Genomic DNA, 5,292 nt, shown 5'->3' with positions numbered 1-5,292 from the left:
TGTCATAAAGCATGCTATTTAATTTTCAAAGCACACATGACCTCAAAATTCATGGGAAAGGTTATCTATATGCCTAGCCTAACAACGATGGTACCAAACAAATCAAAAGGCCCCTAGAAATCATATCAGTCTTTTTTTTTTATTAACTACGTCCTAAACTATTCTTAGAAAATTATTCGGTTCAAGTTACATCTCTTAAAAAGAACTGATGCACACCTGCTAAATTAATCTAAAACTACCTAAGAAAGCATAAAATATTTTTGTAGTTTTCTTCAATTTTTAATTTTTTTTTTTTTGTTGGTATTTTTCAATATCAGGAAAGTGAAAACTACTAATATAATAAAGAACTTACTAACCATTATGGGTCATTAATAGTGCGAGTATTACAAACAAAACTAAGGAAAGCAAGAAACAAATTAAAAATAAAGTCAAGTGACTAAACAAAAAAATACAACTAATTCGAATATTACTACTATAAAGATAAAAAATAGAAAAGGTTTCCCCCACGCCACACTTAATTGTGCATTGTCCCCAATGCATAACAAAATCAAAATCAAATACATAAGGGTGGTAAAGGGAACTCCTGTCCCGTTGAATCAATCTCGTAGACCGCAGCATCCTGCTCCTTATCCTCAGGGTAGACACCATAGGGGTTAGGCTCATCTCCATCGGTCCCCTCATCATCAACAGTAGCCTTCTTATTCTCAGCTTTGTCCTCGTGGACAGATGGCTCTAGAGTGTTCTCGTCTTCCTCTGGCAGGACCATAGTACCTGACACAAGACCAACCAGCTATATAGCATGGACATTGAACGGGTGTCACTCAAGTAGATGACTCCTTTCATCCTCAACAACTGCTCTACCACTAAGTTAGAGCTCAAGATCTAACATCCGAGAGAAGTGGGCAAACAGACAACCATCTCGATATAGCGCTCAGCTGCAGTCTAAGTGCTCACGCCCATCCTCTTATGGCCCTTTGACCCTAATAATATAGTACGCCTTACCACAATGACAAAAATAATATCACAATTCGGATCCTCCTCTACTCCCTCCGAGCGCAAATGATCCGTAAGCACATTGCCAAAGAATATTTTGAAAACCTTTCCAGTCCTAGTCTACTTAATCTCCAATCACACTGAGAATCCTACGTTGATGGCTTCGCAATCATCAAGAAGTAGACTAAACACACTCGCTCTCTCAATATATTAGTGTAGTGGTCACCAGGCAGAATCCTCGTTCGTACCAACTTCAACAAAATCTAAGCGGGCCTCAGAACTTTCCCATATGGAAACAACTATGTGCCCTCTTCTTGTCATGAATTCACAAAGCATCAAAATTGACATCACATAAAGTGTGTCTAATAGCCTGATAGTCAGGATGCTTTATGAACTCAGATAGCGATCTAGTAGGAACATTAGAGGCATCCAAGAATTTTCACAAAGCAATCGGTGATATGTCAATAAGTGTCCCTCATGTGGGCACCAGTTCTCCTCGTCATAAACATCCCAATTTGCGTAGAACTCACGTATCAAGCTAACATTTCCCTCGCATGGATTCTTGAACACTAATCCCCAGTCTTATTTTATACAGCTTCTCATATGCGAACATAAACTCACTTTGAAGGTGTGTTCATTGATAGTTGCATCATGTGTATGTAGGAGGCTTAAACTTCTTGCACCAAGCCTTGCCATAAGCTTTCACAGATTTGAACCTAAAGATATCTTCTTCTTATCATGTGGCTCAACTGGGGTTGAAGTAGAGGCCTTTTGCTTGCCCTTACCTTGGAAGCTAGACAGAGCCTCAGTGTGAGATTCACTTTTTTGCTGACAGTCCTGAAGTAAAGGTCTTGGCTGGAGCCTTAACTTTAGCCTTAGCACCACCTTGGTTAGGAAAAACCATTTTTCTAAGAACCTACAAACAAACACAATCCATTAGTCATAGGATATAATATGTAAAGCATAAGTGGGTTGAAACGACCCCATACTTAAAACTCAAGCATCAGAGCACTTTGACAATTTTAAGGTACTCATTCAAACCCTACTTAACTCAAATTGACCTTTCTAATATAAAACGTGCCATATTTAAATATTTCAGCGTATAATCATCCACGCAACATCAGAGAATGGCTGCATATTCAACATGAGTGATAGAAGTACTCAACCTAACTAATTAGCATAGACAAGATTAATTTTCAAGTATGCACAACATGGGCAAAGCAATAACAGATGATCCACATGAATGATATTAGCATAGATCATGAATGACTCCAGTAACTTACTACAACATTTTAATATGGGCAGCAAACAATACCTTACAATTCATAATATATCAAAACTGATTCATAAATATAGCCATAAACTAAGCAGCTCGACAGCTTACTAGTTTAGCACATGCCACGAGCGACATTGGCCTTAACGCTTTCAAAACTACCTCGGCTCTGTTGATCCTCCCCACACTTAATTCTCATGATTATAGTCATCATCACACTGAATTGATTCAATCCCAGAGACTCAGAATCTAATTGAGACTTTAATCACCTTTGAGATAATTCATCGAACATTTAGCACGCACAAATTGTGTTTGAGTATGGTTGAATGTGAGGGACTACCTCGCCCTTCCAAATCGGCTTGGGAGTTGTGTTCCTAGTACTTATATCAGCAAGCAATAGAACAAGTATGTGGAGAAAGGGTTAGGATACATTTTTCACTATTTTCCTCTATTGTTAAGCATAACTATGAGAATAAAAAAAAAGAACTAAGCTAGAACTAAATTAGGAATGAAATAAGGAAAGAAGATACTACCCCAAATAGAGAAGAGATAGAAAAATTACCTTATCTCATGGTAAGGTGTAGCAGTGGCTAAAGGGAAGAGGGAGTGTGTTTTAAAATGGTGTTCATTGTGTTAAAAAAAAGGGGTTGGGTCGAGTTGATCCAAATAATAAAAATAACTTACGTCGGAGCGGTGAGAGTGCGACACAGACAGTACCAGGCTCGACTTTGTTGTGTTGTTAGGTGCGACACGGCCAATACAGGGGACATATTTCAGGCACAGTATCGGGTGCAAGGCTCTGAGTATAGCACCTAAATAAATTTGCCATTTGCTATGGTGAGTGCTATAGGGCACGAGGCATTGAAGACTACCGCTGAAGTTCATGCATCAGCAGGTGCCACACTGTCACGATCCAAAAATCCATATAGTCGTAATGACACCTAACCCCAACATATTAAGTAAGCCAAACAATAAATAACTCAACTCAAACGAGAGATCATCAAGAAACAATAAATATGATGGAGGAAACTAATACAACTATCCCAAGGACTGGTAGTCCAAGCCATGAACGACTAAGAATAAGAATACAATTACAACTCTACTATGAAGAAAGATTACATCATCTGTTTGAAATTTTCAGAAACAGAAATATAAGTTCTAAACTACCATGAATAAGTGGTAGCTTGTATCTGAAACGCTGGTACCTCTTTAATGCTAGCATTCGTCATCCGCAACAGCTCAGCTCCAAAATTTACACGCAAAGTGCAGAAGTGTAGTATGAGTACAACCAATACCATATACTTAGTAAGCATCTTGACTACCTTAGTGAAGTAGTGACGGTAATTTAACTCAAAAGATACTTACTTTATGAAACTTGAACAATTCATAAATATATATATATGCACACAACAGTAGTACCGAAATCTAAGCATGAAGTACAAGTAAGATAGTCAGTGCATATAGAGAAGATCCATACAAGCATTGTAAATAAACTAGAAGTTCAGCATATAAAGAAAATATGTATTGGATATTAAATAACCCATCAACTGTTTCATATAGAGAAGATATGCATAAAATATCAAATAACTCGTCAATAATTGCATATAGAGAAGATATGCATGAAATATCAAATAACCCGCCAGCAGTTGCATATAGAGAAGACATGCATGAATAAACAAGTGAAGTTAAATGGATTAACATATAAAGCAACATATAGAGAAGATATGCAAAAAAGTTATGCATATAATCCGGAGCTAGCATATAGAGAAGATATGTGGTAAATATCATGTATACATCCAAGGAGTTTGCATACAGAGAAGATGCGCAAAGTCCAACCACTAATCAGTTTTTCCATAATCCGTGTCAATGTCATTAAGAGAGAAACATGGGAGGATGACCCTAGGGTGGTGGATCTTAATCCACACGCTGCACGAACAACTCACGTGCCATAATTATAACAACCGCACAGACAGCTCACGTGTTATAATCCTAACAACCACACAGACAGCTCACGTGTTATAATCCTAACAACCACACATACATCTCACGTGCCATAATAACTCAACCCGCACATGCCACTCACGTGATGTCAATCAAGTACTTCTCACAGAAAGCATAACAATAACACATATATACGAATAACGGATATCAAACCACATGCTCGTGGATTGAGAAAAATAGCATGCTAAGGTGTATGCTAGTGCGACATGTACCACTACAACTCAGACTAGGCGGTTACGCCATAAAACAATGATTATCATGTTCAAATAGGAATTCAAAACCTACATTCAAAGAGTACATGTAGTCATACAAACATATAAAACATGATAGCAGGAAGCACATATCCAAAACAAAGCATGATACAACCTAAAGACTACCTTGAGCATAGATAAACATGGTTCATGAATATACGCTTGTCACCTCGCATATACATCACCTCCGCATGTAGCAACCAATATTATTTATTAGGAAAAAATCCCTCAAACCAAAGCTAAGCAAGATACTTACCTCATCCAGGTTAGTCTTCAACCTCAAATCGCATCAAAACCACGTTCTAACCCTCAAATCATGCAAATACAAGCCAAACATTATCCAACAAAGTAAAATAATGCTATAGGAAGCAATGCCAATCAATAAAGCTTTGATCTTTTTATGAATTTTCAAAACATGAACAAAAGTCAACTTGGGCCCGTGTGCCCAAAATTCAACCCTGATACCAAATATCGATGACCATATCCTTCCGAGTCCAAATATATAATTAGTTTTTAAATTCAATTCCAAATCCGTGGTTAAATTCTCAAAATACACTCTCTTAAATTATAGTGTAAAACCTCAAAATTCACTCTGAAAATTCATATTTTAAGTGTAGAAATCCATGGAGATTCATGATATATGACCAAAATTAAGTAGATATTAATTACCCTAAGAATATTGGTGAAATCCATCTCTAAAATTGCCTTGATCCGCTCTCCAAGCCTCAAAATTTTTGAAAATAACTCCAAATCTTGAAACTAGGTATGAAATAC

At 37.2% G+C, this 5,292-nt stretch overlaps 1 long non-coding RNA gene across 2 annotated transcripts; it reads right to left on the bottom strand.

The window, feature by feature from the left end:
• Positions 1-332: 332 nt before the first annotated feature.
• On the bottom strand, positions 333-3,237 carry LOC107762395 (uncharacterized). 2 transcript variants are annotated; one of them, XR_001642783.2, is made up of 3 exons: positions 2,829-3,199; positions 2,378-2,646; positions 333-1,909 (listed from the first exon to the last, which is right to left on the bottom strand). It is a non-coding gene; the product is annotated as an uncharacterized LOC107762395 (long non-coding RNA). The 2 variants fall into 2 exon arrangements; XR_001642779.2 differs by having other exon boundaries at positions 2,378-3,237.
• Positions 3,238-5,292: the final 2,055 nt, after the last annotated feature.

The sequence above is a fragment of the Nicotiana tabacum genome, chromosome 5 (genome assembly GCF_000715075.1).
Source record: "Nicotiana tabacum cultivar K326 chromosome 5, ASM71507v2, whole genome shotgun sequence".
In the NCBI taxonomy this organism is placed as follows: domain Eukaryota; kingdom Viridiplantae; phylum Streptophyta; class Magnoliopsida; order Solanales; family Solanaceae; genus Nicotiana; species Nicotiana tabacum.
The sequence above is the reverse complement of the archived record's forward strand: the minus strand, read 5'-3'. Positions and strand labels throughout refer to the sequence as shown.